We start from the raw sequence: 16,432 nt of genomic DNA, 5'->3' as shown, positions 1-16,432 counted from the left end.
ACTCAATCACACACAAAACACACAACAACCTCTATCACTCAATCACACGCAAAACACACCAGAACCTCCATCACTTAATCACACACAAAACACACCAGAACCTCCATCACTCAATCACACAATCACACGCAAAACACACCAGAACCTCCATCACTCAATCACACAATCACACGAGAGCCTCCATCACTCAATCACACAATCACACGCAAAATACACCAGAACCTCTATCACTCAATCACACACAAAACACACCAGAACCTCCATCACTCAATCATACGCAAAACACACCAGAACCTCCATCACTCAATCACACACAAAACACACCAGAACCTCCATCACTCAATCACACACAAAACACACTAGAACCTCCATCACTCAATCACACAATCACACGCAAAACACACCAGAACCTCTATCACTCAATCACACACAAAACACACCAGAACCTCCATCACTTAATCACACACAAAACACACCAGAACCTCCATCACTCAATCACACACAAAACACACCAGAACCTCCATCACTCAATCACACAATCACACGCAAAACACACCAGAACCTCCATCACTCAATCACACACAAAACACACCAGAACCTCTATCACTCAATCACACACAAAACACACCAGAACCTCTATCACTCAATCACACACAAAACACACCAGAACCTCCATCACTCAATCACACACAAAACACATCAGAACCTCTATCACTCAATCACACACAAAACACACCAGAACCTCCATCCCTCAATCACACACAAAACACACCAGAACCTGCATAACTCAATCACACACAAAACACACCAGAACCTCCATCACTAAATCACACACAAAACACACCAGAACCTCTATCACTCAATCACACACAAAACACACCAGAACCTCCATCACTCAATCACACACAAAACACACCAGAACCTCTATCACTCAATCACACACAAAACACACCAGAACCTCTATCACTCAATCACACACAAAACACACCAGAACCTCCATCACTCAATCACACACAAAACACATCAGAACCTCTATCACTCAATCACACACAAAACACACCAGAACCTCCAACACCAGAACCTCCATCACTCAATCACACACAAAACACACCAGAACCTGCATAACTCAATCACACGCAAAACACACCAGAACCTCCATCACTAAATCACACGCAAAACACACCGGAACCTCCATAACTCAATCACACGCAAAACACACCAGAACCTCCATCACTCAATCACACACAAAACACACCAGAACCTCCATAACTCAATCACACGCAAAACACACCAGAACCTCCATCACTCAATCACACACAAAACACACCAGAACCTGCATAACTCAATCACACACAAAACACACCAAAACCTGCATAACTCAATCACACGCAAAACACACCAGAACCTCCATCACTCAATCACACACAAAACACACCAGAACCTGCATAACTCAATCACACGCAAAACACACCAGAACCTCCATAACTCAATCACACACAAAACACACCAGAACCTGCATAACTCAATCACACGCAAAACACACCAGAACCTCCATCACTAAATCACACGCAAAACACACCGGAACATCCATCACACAATCACACACAAAACACACCAGAACCTCCATCACTCAATCGCACGCAAAATACACCAGAACCTCCATAACTCAATCACACACAAAACACACCAGAACCTCCATCACTCAATCACACAATCACACGCAAAACACACCAGAACCTCCATCACTCACAAACGCAAAACACACCAGAACCTCCATCACACAATCACACGCAAAACACACCAGAACCTCCATCACTCAATCCCACGCAAAACACACCAGAACATCCATCACACAATCACACACAAAACACACCAGAACCTCCATCACTCAAACTCGCAAAACACACCAGAACCTCCATCACTCAATCACACGCAAAACACACCAGAACCTCCATAACTCAATCACAAACAAAACACACCAGAACCTCCATCACTCAATCACACACAAAACACACAAGAACTTCCATCACACAATCACACACAAAACACACCAGAACCTCCATCACTCAATCACACGCAAAACACACCAGAACCTCCATAACTCACACACGCAAAACACACCAGAACCTCCATCACTCAATCACACACAAAACACACCAGAACCTCCATAACTCAATCACACACAAAACACACCAGAACCTCCATCACTCAATCACACACAAAACACACAACAACCTCTATCACTCAATCACACGCAAAACACACCAGAACCTCCATCACTTAATCACACACAAAACACACCAGAACCTCCATCACTCAATCACACAATCACACGCAAAACACACCAGAACCTCCATCACTCAATCACACAATCACACGAGAGCCTCCATCACTCAATCACACAATCACACGCAAAATACACCAGAACCTCTATCACTCAATCACACACAAAACACACCAGAACCTCCATCACTCAATCATACGCAAAACACACCAGAACCTCCATCACTCAATCACACACAAAACACACCAGAACCTCCATCACTCAATCACACACAAAACACACTAGAACCTCCATCACTCAATCACACAATCACACGCAAAACACACCAGAACCTCTATCACTCAATCACACACAAAACACACCAGAACCTCCATCACTTAATCACACACAAAACACACCAGAACCTCCATCACTCAATCACACACAAAACACACCAGAACCTCCATCACTCAATCACACAATCACACGCAAAACACACCAGAACCTCCATCACTCAATCACACACAAAACACACCAGAACCTCTATCACTCAATCACACACAAAACACACCAGAACCTCTATCACTCAATCACACACAAAACACACCAGAACCTCCATCACTCAATCACACACAAAACACATCAGAACCTCTATCACTCAATCACACACAAAACACACCAGAACCTCCATCCCTCAATCACACACAAAACACACCAGAACCTGCATAACTCAATCACACACAAAACACACCAGAACCTCCATCACTAAATCACACACAAAACACACCAGAACCTCTATCACTCAATCACACACAAAACACACCAGAACCTCCATCACTCAATCACACACAAAACACACCAGAACCTCTATCACTCAATCACACACAAAACACACCAGAACCTCTATCACTCAATCACACACAAAACACACCAGAACCTCCATCACTCAATCACACACAAAACACATCAGAACCTCTATCACTCAATCACACACAAAACACACCAGAACCTCCAACACCAGAACCTCCATCACTCAATCACACACAAAACACACCAGAACCTGCATAACTCAATCACACGCAAAACACACCAGAACCTCCATCACTAAATCACACGCAAAACACACCGGAACCTCCATAACTCAATCACACGCAAAACACACCAGAACCTCCATCACTCAATCACACACAAAACACACCAGAACCTCCATAACTCAATCACACGCAAAACACACCAGAACCTCCATCACTCAATCACACACAAAACACACCAGAACCTGCATAACTCAATCACACACAAAACACACCAAAACCTGCATAACTCAATCACACGCAAAACACACCAGAACCTCCATCACTCAATCACACACAAAACACACCAGAACCTGCATAACTCAATCACACGCAAAACACACCAGAACCTCCATAACTCAATCACACACAAAACACACCAGAACCTGCATAACTCAATCACACGCAAAACACACCAGAACCTCCATCACTAAATCACACGCAAAACACACCGGAACCTCCATAATTCAATCACACGCAAAACACACCAGAACCTCCATCACTCAATCACACACAAAACACACCAGAACCTCCATAACTCAATCACACGCAAAACACACCAGAACCTCCATCACTCAATCACACACAAAACACACCAGAACCTGCATAACTCAATCACACGCAAAACACACCAGAACCTCCATCACTCAATCACACGCAAAACACACCAGAACCTCCATAACTCAATCACACACAAAACACACCAGAACCTCCATCACTCAATCACACACAAAACACACCAGAACCTCCATCACTCAATCACACAATCACACGCAAAACACACCAGAACCTCCATCACTCAATCACACACAAAACACACCAGAACCTCCATCACTCAATCACACGCAAAACACACCAGAACCTCCATCACTCAATCACACACAAAACACACCAGAACCTCCATTACTCAATCACACAATCACACGCAAAACACACCAGAACCTCCATCACACAATCACACACAACACACCAGAGCCTCCATCACACAATCACACGCAAAACACACCAGAACCTCCATCATACTATCACACACAAATCACACCAGAGCCTCCATCACTCAATCACACACAAAACACACCAGAACCTCCATCACACGCAAAACACACCAGAACCTCCATCACTCAATCACACGCAAAACACACCAGAACCTCCATCACTCAATCACACGCAAAACACACCAGAGCCTCCATTACTCAATCACACACAAAACACACCAGAACCTCCATAACTCAATCACACACAAAACACACCAGAACCTCCATCACTCACACACGCAAAACACACCAGAACCTCCATCACTCAATCACACGCAAAAAACACCAGAACCTCCATAACTCAATCACACACAAAACACACCAGAACCTCCATCACTCACACACGCAAAACACACCAGAACCTCCATCGCACAATCACACAGTCACACGCAAAACCCACCAGAACCTCCATCACTCAATCACACGCAAAACACACCAGAGCCTCCATCACTCAATAACACGCAAAACACACCAGAACCTCCATCACTCAATCACACGCAAAAAACACCAGAACCTCCATCACTCACACACGCAAAACACACCAGAACCTCCATCGCACAATAACACGCAAAACACACGAGAACCTCCATCACTCACACACACAAAACACACCAGAACCTCCATCACTCAATCACACACAAAACCCACCAGAACCTCCATCACTCACACACGCAAAACACACCAGAACCTCCATCGCACAATAACACGCAAAACACACGAGAACCTCCATCACTCAATCACACAGAAAACACACCAGAACCTCCATCACTCAATCACACGCAAAACACACCAGAACCTCCATCACTCAATAACACGCAAAACACACCAGAACCTCCATCACTCAATCACACGCAAAACACACCAGAACCTCCATCACTCAATAACACGCAAAACACACCAGAACCTCCATCACTCAATCACACGCAAAAAACACCAGAACCTCCATCACTCACACACGCAAAACACACCAGAACCTCCATCGCACAATAAAACCGCAAAACACACGAGAACCTCCATCACTCACACACACAAAACACACCAGAACCTCCATCACTCAATCACACACAAAACCCACCAGAACCTCCATCACTCACACACGCAAAACACACCAGAACCTCCATCACACAATCACACGCAAAACACACCAGAGCCTCCATCACTCAATCACACACAAAACACACCAGAACCTCCATCACTCAATCACACACAAAACACACCAGAACCTCCATCACTCACACACGCAAAACACACCAGAACCTCCATCACTCAATCACACGCAAAACACACCAGAACCTCCATCACTCAATAACACGCAAAACACACCAGAACCTCTATCACTCAATCACACGCAAAACACACCAGAACCTCCATCACTCAATAACACGCAAAACACACCAGAACCTCCATCACTCAATCACACGCAAAAAACACCAGAACCTCCATCACTCACACACGCAAAACACACCAGAACCTCCATCGCACAATAAAACCGCAAAACACACGAGAACCTCCATCACTCACACACACAAAACACACCAGAACCTCCATCACTCAATCACACACAAAACCCACCAGAACCTCCATCACTCACACACGCAAAACACACCAGAACCTCCATCACACAATCACACGCAAAACACACCAGAGCCTCCATCACTCACACACGCAAAACACACCAGAACCTCCATCACTCAATCACACACAAAACACACCAGAACCTCCATCACTCACACACGCAAAACACACCAGAACCTCCATCGCACAATAAGACGCAAAACACACGAGAACCTCCATCACTCACACACACAAAACACACCAGAACCTCCATCACTCAATCACTCACAAAACCCACCAGAACCTCCATCACTCAATCACACGCAAAACACACCAGAACCTCCATCACTCACACACACAAAACACACCAGAACCTCCATCACTCAATCACACGCAAAACACACCAGAACCTCCATCACTCAATCACACACAAAACACACCAGAACCTCCATCACACAATCACACACAAAACCCACCAGAACCTCCATCACTCAATCACACGCAAAACACACCAGAACCTCCATCACTCACACACACAAAACACACCAGAACCTCCATCACTCATTCACACGCAAAACACACCAGAACATCCATCACTCAATCACACACAAAACACACCAGAACCTCCATCACTCATTCACACGCAAAACACACCAGAACCTCCATCACTCAATCACACACAAAACACACCAGAACCTCCATCACTCAATCATACGCAAAACACACCAGAACTTTCATCACTCAATCACACGCAAAACACACCAGAACCTCCATCACACAATCACACGCAAAAAACACAAGAACCTCTATCACAAAATCACACGCAAAACACACCAGAACCTCCATCACTCAATCACACAATCACATGCAAAACATACCAGAACCTCCATCACTCAATCACACGCAAAACACACCAGAACCTCCATCACTCAATCATACGCAAAACACTCCAGAACCTCCATCACTCAATCACACACAAAACACACCAGAACCTCCATCACTCAATCACACGCAAAACACACCAGAACCTCCATCACTCAATCACACACTAAACACACCAGAACCTCCATCACTCAATCATACGCAAAACACACCAGAACCTTCATCACTCAATCACACGCAAAACACACCAGAACCTCCATCACACAATCACACGCAAAAAACACAAGAACCTCTATCACACAATCACACGCAAAACACACCAGAACCTCCATCACTCAATCACACAATCACATGCAAAACATACCAGAACCTCCATCACTCAATCACACGCAAAACACACCAGAACCTCCATCACTCAATCACACACAAAACACACCAGAACCTCCATCACTCAATCACACACAAAACACACCAGAACCTCCATCACTCAATCACACGCAAAACACACCAGAACCTCCATCACTCAATCACACACAAAACACACCAGAACCCCCATCACTCAATCATACGCAAAACACACCAGAACCTCCATCACACAATCACACGCAAAAAACACGAGAACCTCCATCACACAATCACACGCAAAACACACCAGAACCTCCATCACTCAATCACACGCAAAACACACCAGAACCTCCATCACACAATCACACGCAAAAAACACAAGAACCTCCATCACTCAATCACACACAAAACACACCAGAACCTCCATCACTCAATCACAAGCAAAACACACCAGAACCTCCATAACTCAATCACACACAAAACACACCAGAACCTCCATCACACAATCACACGCAAAACACACCAGAACCTCCATCACTCAATCACACACAAAACCCACCAGAACCTCCATCACACAATCACACGCAAAACACACCAGAACCTCCATAACTCACACACAAAACACACCAGAACCTCCATCACTCAATCACACAATCACACGCAAAACACACCAGAACCTCCATCACTCAATCACACAATCACACGCAAAATACACCAGAACCTCCATAACTCAATCACACACAAAACACACCAGAACCTCCATCACTCAATCACACACAATCACACGCAAAACACACCAGAACCTCCATCACTCACAAACGCAAAACACACCAGAACCTCCATCACACAATCACACGCAAAACACACCAGAACCTCCATCACTCAATCACATGCAAAACACACCAGAACCTCCATCACTCAATCACACGCAAAATACACCAGAACCTCCATAACTCAATCACCTACAAAACACACCAGAACCTCCATCACTCAATCACACGCAAAACACACCAGAACCTCCATCACTCACAAACGCAAAACACACCGGAACCTCCATCACACAATCACACGCAAAACACACCAGAACCTCCATCACTCAATCACACGCAAAACACACCAGAACATCCATCACTCAATCACACGCAAAATACACCAGAACCTCCATAACTCAATCACACACAAAACACACCAGAACCTCCATCACTCAATCACACAATCACACGCAAAACACACCAGAACCTCCATCACTCACAAACGCAAAACACACCAGAACCTCCATCACACAATCACACGCAAAACACACCAGAACCTCCATCACTCAATCACACGCAAAACACACCAGAACATCCATCACACAATCACACACAAAACACACCAGAACCTCCATCACTCAAACTCGCAAAACACACCAGAACCTCCATCACTCAATCACACGCAAAACACACCAGAACCTCCATAACTCAATCACAAACAAAACACACCAGAACCTCCATCACTCAATCACACACAAAACACACCAGAACCTCCATCACTCAATCACACAATCAATGCAAAACACACCAGAACCTCCATCACACAATCACACACAACACACCAGAGCCTCCATCACACAATCACACGCAAAACACACCAGAACCTCCATCACACTATCACACACAAATCACACCAGAGCCTCCATCACTCAATCACACACAAAACACACCAGAACCTCCATCACACGCAAAACACAGCAGAACCTCCATCACTCAATCACACGCAAAACACACCAGAACCTCCATCACTCAATCACACGCAAAACACACCAGAGCCTCCATTACTCAATCACACACAAAACACACCAGAACCTCCATAACTCAATCACACACAAAACACACCAGAACCTCCATCACTCACACACGCAAAACACACCAGAACCTCCATCTCTCAATCACACGCAAAAAACACCAGAACCTCCATAACTCAATCACACACAAAACACACCAGAACCTCCATCACTCACACACGCAAAACACACCAGAACCTCCATCGCACAATCACACAGTCACACGCAAAACACACCAGAACCTCCATCACTCAATCACACGCAAAAAACACCAGAACCTCCATCACTCACACACGCAAAACACACCAGAACCTCCATCGCACAATAACACGCAAAACACACGAGAACCTCCATCACTCACACACACAAAACACACCAGAACCTCCATCACTCAATCACACACAAAACCCACCAGAACCTCCATCACTCACACACGCAAAACACACCAGAACCTCCATCGCACAATAACACGCAAAACACACGAGAACCTCCATCACTCAATCACACAGAAAACACACCAGAACCTCCATCACTCAATCACACGCAAAACACACCAGAACCTCCATCACTCAATAACACGCAAAACACACCAGAACCTCCATCACTCAATCACACGCAAAACACACCAGAACCTCCATCACTCAATAACACGCAAAACACACCAGAACCTCCATCACTCAATCACACGCAAAAAACACCAGAACCTCCATCACTCACACACGCAAAACACACCAGAACCTCCATCGCACAATAAAACCGCAAAACACACGAGAACCTCCATCACTCACACACACAAAACACACCAGAACCTCCATCACTCAATCACACACAAAACCCACCAGAACCTCCATCACTCACACACGCAAAACACACCAGAACCTCCATCACACAATCACACGCAAAACACACCAGAGCCTCCATCACTCAATAACACGCAAAACACACCAGAACCTCCATCACTCAATCACACACAAAACACACCAGAACCTCCATCACTCACACACGCAAAACACACCAGAACCTCCATCGCACAATAACACGCAAAACACACGAGAACCTCCATCACTCACACACACAAAACACACCAGAACCTCCATCACTCAATCACACACAAAACCCACCAGAACCTCCATCACTCAATCACACGCAAAACACACCAGAACCTCCATCACTCACACACACAAAACACACCAGAACCTCCATCACTCAATCACACGCAAAACACACCAGAACCTCCATCACTCAATCACACACAAAACACACCAGAACCTCCATCACACAATCACACACAAAACCCACCAGAACCTCCATCACTCAATCACACGCAAAACACACCAGAACCTCCATCACTCAATCACACACAAAACACACCAGAACCTCCATCACTCATTCACACGCAAAACACACCAGAACATCCATCACTCAATCACACACAAAACACACCAGAACCTCCATCACTCATTCACACGCAAAACACACCAGAACCTCCATCACTCAATCACACACAAAACACACCAGAACCTCCATCACTCAATCATACGCAAAACACACCAGAACCTTCATCACTCAATCACACGCAAAACACACCAGAACCTCCATCACACAATCACACGCAAAAAACACAAGAACCTCTATCACACAATCACACGCAAAACACACCAGAACCTCCATCACTCAATCACACAATCACATGCAAAACATACCAGAACCTCCATCACTCAATCACACGCAAAACACACCAGAACCTCCATCACTCAATCATACGCAAAACACACCAGAACCTCCATCACTCAATCACACACAAAACACACCAGAACCTCCATCACTCAATCACACGCAAAACACACCAGAACCTCCATCACTCAATCACACACAAAACACACCAGAACCTCCATCACTCAATCATACGCAAAACACACCAGAACCTTCATCACTCAATCACACGCAAAACACACCAGAACCTCCATCACACAATCACACGCAAAAAACACAAGAACCTCTATCACACAATCACACGCAAAACACACCAGAACCTCCATCACTCAATCACACAATCACATGCAAAACATACCAGAACCTCCATCACTCAATCACACGCAAAACACACCAGAACCTCCATCACTCAATCACACACAAAACACACCAGAACCTCCATCACTCAATCACACACAAAACACACCAGAACCTCCATCACTCAATCACACGCAAAACACACCAGAACCTCCATCACTCAATCACACACAAAACACACCAGAACCCCCATCACTCAATCATACGCAAAACACACCAGAACCTCCATCACACAATCACACGCAAAAAACACGAGAACCTCCATCACACAATCACACGCAAAACACACCAGAACCTCCATCACTCAATTACACGCAAAACACACCAGAACCTCCATCACACAATCACACGCAAAAAACACAAGAACCTCCATCACTCAATCACACACAAAACACACCAGAACCTCCATCACTCAATCACAAGCAAAACACACCAGAACCTCCATAACTCAATCACACACAAAACACACCAGAACCTCCATCACTCAATCACACAATCACACACAAAACACACCAGAACCTCCATCACACAATCACACGCAGAACACACCAGAACCTCCATCACACAATCACACGCAAAACACACCAGAACCTCCATCACTCAATCACATGCAAAACACACCAGAACCTCCATCACTCAATCACATGCAAAACACACCAGAACCTCCATCACTCAATCACACACAAAACACACCAGAACTTCAATCACTCACACATGCAAAACACACCAGAACCTCCATCACACAATCACACGCAAAACACACCAGAACCTCCATCACTCAATCACACGCAAAACACACCAGAACCTCCATCACTCAATCACACAATCACACGCAAAACACACCAGAACCTCCATCACTCAATCACACGCAAAATACACCAGAACCTCCATAACTCAATCACACACAAAACACACCAGAACCTCTATCACTCAATCACACAATCACACGCAAAACACACCAGAACCTCTATCACTCAATCACACGCAAAACACACCAGAACCTCCATCACTCACACACGCAAAACACACCAGAACCTCCATCACTCAATCACATGCAAAACAAACCAGAACCTCCATAACTCAATCACAAACAAAACACACCAGAACATCCATCACACAATCTCACACAAAACACACCAGAACCTCCATCACTCAATCACATGCAAAACACACCAGAACATCCATAACTCAATCACAAACAAAACACACCAGAACCTCCATCACTCAATCACACACAAAACACACAAGAACCTCCATCGCACAATAAAACCGCAAAACACACGAGAACCTCCATCACTCACACACACAAAACACACCAGAACCTCCATCACTCAATCACACACAAAACCCACCAGAACCTCCATCACTCACACACGCAAAACACACCAGAACCTCCATCACACAATCACACGCAAAACACACCAGAGCCTCCATCACTCAATAACACGCAAAACACACCAGAACCTCCATCACTCAATCACACACAAAACACACCAGAACCTCCATCACTCACACACGCAAAACACACCAGAACCTCCATCGCACAATAACACGCAAAACACACGAGAACCTCCATCACTCACACACACAAAACACACCAGAACCTCCATCACTCAATCACACACAAAACCCACCAGAACCTCCATAACTCAATCACACGCAAAACACACCAGAACCTCCATCACTCACACACACAAAACACACCAGAACCTCCATCACTCAATCACACGCAAAACACACCAGAACCTCCATCACTCAATCACACACAAAACACACCAGAACCTCCATCACACAATCACACACAAAACCCACCAGAACCTCCATCACTCAATCACACGCAAAACACACCAGAACCTCCATCACTCACACACACAAAACACACCAGAACCTCCATCACTCATTCACACGCAAAACACACCAGAACATCCATCACTCAATCACACACAAAACACACCAGAACCTCCATCACTCATTCACACGCAAAACACACCAGAACCTCCATCACTCAATCACACACAAAACACACCAGAACCTCCATCACTCAATCATACGCAAAACACACCAGAACCTTCATCACTCAATCACACGCAAAACACACCAGAACCTCCATCACACAATCACACGCAAAAAACACAAGAACCTCTATCACACAATCACACGCAAAACACACCAGAACCTCCATCACTCAATCACACAATCACATGCAAAACATACCAGAACCTCCATCACTCAATCACACGCAAAACACACCAGAACCTCCATCACTCAATCATACGCAAAACACACCAGAACCTCCATCACTCAATCACACACAAAACACACCAGAACCTCCATCACTCAATCACACGCAAAACACACCAGAACCTCCATCACTCAATCACACACAAAACACACCAGAACCTCCATCACTCAATCATACGCAAAACACACCAGAACCTTCATCACTCAATCACACGCAAAACACACCAGAACCTCCATCACACAATCACACGCAAAAAACACAAGAACCTCTATCACACAATCACACGCAAAACACACCAGAACCTCCATCACTCAATCACACAATCACATGCAAAACATACCAGAACCTCCATCACTCAATCACACGCAAAACACACCAGAACCTCCATCACTCAATCACACACAAAACACACCAGAACCTCCATCACTCAATCACACACAAAACACACCAGAACCTCCATCACTCAATCACACGCAAAACACACCAGAACCTCCATCACTCAATCACACACAAAACACACCAGAACCCCCATCACTCAATCATACGCAAAACACACCAGAACCTCCATCACACAATCACACGCAAAAAACACGAGAACCTCCATCACACAATCACACGCAAAACACACCAGAACCTCCATCACTCAATTACACGCAAAACACACCAGAACCTCCATCACACAATCACACGCAAAAAACACAAGAACCTCCATCACTCAATCACACACAAAACACACCAGAACCTCCATCACTCAATCACAAGCAAAACACACCAGAACCTCCATAACTCAATCACACACAAAACACACCAGAACCTCCATCACTCAATCACACAATCACACACAAAACACACCAGAACCTCCATCACACAATCACACGCAGAACACACCAGAACCTCCATCACACAATCACACGCAAAACACACCAGAACCTCCATCACTCAATCACATGCAAAACACACCAGAACCTCCATCACTCAATCACATGCAAAACACACCAGAACCTCCATCACTCAATCACACACAAAACACACCAGAACTTCAATCACTCACACATGCAAAACACACCAGAACCTCCATCACTCAATCACACAATCACACGCAAAACACACCAGAACCTCCATCACTCAATCACACGCAAAATACACCAGAACCTCCATAACTCAATCACACACAAAACACACCAGAACCTCTATCACTCAATCACACAATCACACGCAAAACACACCAGAACCTCTATCACTCAATCACACGCAAAACACACCAGAACCTCCATCACTCACACACGCAAAACACACCAGAACCTCTATCACTCAATCACACAATCACACGCAAAACACACCAGAACCTCTATCACTCAATCACATGCAAAACAAACCAGAACCTCCATAACTCAATCACAAACAAAACACACCAGAACATCCATCACACAATCTCACACAAAACACACCAGAACCTCCATCACTCAATCACATGCAAAACACACCAGAACATCCATATCTCAATCACAAACAAAACACACCAGAACCTCCATCACTCAATCACACACAAAACACACAAGAACCTCCATCACACAATCACACGCAAAACACACAAGAACCTCCATCACACAATCACACGCAAAACACACCAGAACCTCCATCACACAATGACACGCAAAACACACCAGAACCTCCATCACTCACACACGCAAAACACACCAGAACTTCCATCACACAATGACACGCAAAACACACCAGAACCTCCATCACTCAATCACACAATCACACGCAAAACACACCAGAACCTCCATCACTCAATCACACGCAAAACACACCAGAACCTCCATCACTCACACACGCAAAACACACCAGAACCTCCATCACTCAATCACACACAAAACACACCAGAACCTCCATCACTCAATCACACGCAAAACACACCAGAACCTCCATCACTCAATCACACGCAAAACACACCAAAGCCTCCATTACTCAATCACACACAAAACACACCAGAACCTCCATAACTCAATCACACACAAAACACACCAGAACCTCCATCACTCAATCACACACAAAACACACCAGATCCTCCATAACTCACAGACAAAACACACCAGAACCTCCATCACTCAATCACACGCAAAACACACCAGAGCCTCCATCACTCAATCACACACAAAACACACCAGAACCTCCATCACTCAATCACACACAAAACACACCGGAACCGCCATCACTCAATCACACACAAAACACACCAGAACCTCCATCACTCAATCACACACAAAACACACCAGAACCTCCATCACTCAATCACACGCAAAACACACCAGAACCTCCATCACTCAATCACACAATCACACACAAAACACACCAGAACCTCCATCACACAATCACACGCAAAACACACCAGAACCTCCATCACTCAATCACACAATCACACACAAAACACACCAGAACCTCCATCACACAATCGCACGCAAAACACACCGGAACCTCCATCACTCAATCACATGCAAAACACACCAGAACCTCCATCACTCAATCACACACAAAACACACCAGAACCTCCATCACTCAATCACACAATCACACACAAAACACACCAGAACCTCCATCACTCACACACGCAAAACACACCAGAACCTCCATCACACAATCACACGCAAAACACACCAGAACCTCCATCACTCAATCACACACAAAACACACCAGAACCTCCATCACACAATCACACACAAAACCCACCAGAACCTCCATCACTCAATCACACGCAAAACACACCAGAACCTCCATCACTCACACACACAAAACACACCAGAACCTCCATCACTCATTCACACGCAAAACACACCAGAACATCCATCACTCAATCACACACAAAACACACCAGAACCTCCATCACTCATTCACACGCAAAACACACCAGAACCTCCATCACTCAATCACACACAAAACACACCAGAACCTCCATCACTCAATCATACGCAAAACACACCATAACCTTCATCACTCAATCACACGCAAAACACACCAGAATCTCCATCACACAATCACACGCAAAAAACACAAGAACCTCTATCACACAATCACACGCAAAACACACCAGAACCTCCATCACTCAATCACACAATCACATGCAAAACATACCAGAACCTCCATCACTCA

General features: G+C 45.0%; 1 protein-coding gene across 1 annotated transcript in view; it reads left to right on the top strand.

Moving 5' to 3' along the window:
• Positions 1-16,432, top strand: part of LOC143753427 (poly(ADP-ribose) glycohydrolase-like) — a 71,034-nt gene that overhangs the window by 42,818 nt on the left and 11,784 nt on the right. The window lies entirely within an intron of this gene.

Source organism: Siphateles boraxobius, unplaced genomic scaffold (genome assembly GCF_051911475.1).
Source record: "Siphateles boraxobius isolate OS27281-9 unplaced genomic scaffold, OSU_SipBor_1 284, whole genome shotgun sequence".
Classification (NCBI taxonomy): Eukaryota; Metazoa; Chordata; class Actinopteri; order Cypriniformes; family Leuciscidae; genus Siphateles; species Siphateles boraxobius.
This window is presented reverse-complemented; position numbering and strand designations above follow the sequence as displayed.